Genomic DNA, 296 nt, shown 5'->3' with positions numbered 1-296 from the left:
AAATGATGCATACATCTGTCCCCATTTTCCCCTCTTTTTCTCTGACTGTAAAGAGTTGATCAGGTCAAGTCTGGCATTTAACATATTATGGAAAGGGGTTTCCTGCTATGCAACAAAAGGTGGTCTTCTGTCTCCTGTCCCCTGGGGTCTTAGTCTAGGCTGAGACAATACAATGTTGATTGGACTATGTTGATGGCAGAGTTTCACATTTACACAACAGAACCGTTTGCTCTGCAACCAAAGCGACCCCCAAAGGTGCAGAGGTTGCAGGCAGGGCGGGTTCTGATTGGACAGCA

This window comes from Etheostoma spectabile, chromosome 7 (assembly GCF_008692095.1).
Source record: "Etheostoma spectabile isolate EspeVRDwgs_2016 chromosome 7, UIUC_Espe_1.0, whole genome shotgun sequence".
Lineage (NCBI taxonomy): Eukaryota > Metazoa > Chordata > Actinopteri > Perciformes > Percidae > Etheostoma > Etheostoma spectabile.
The sequence above is the reverse complement of the archived record's forward strand: the minus strand, read 5'-3'. Positions refer to the sequence as shown.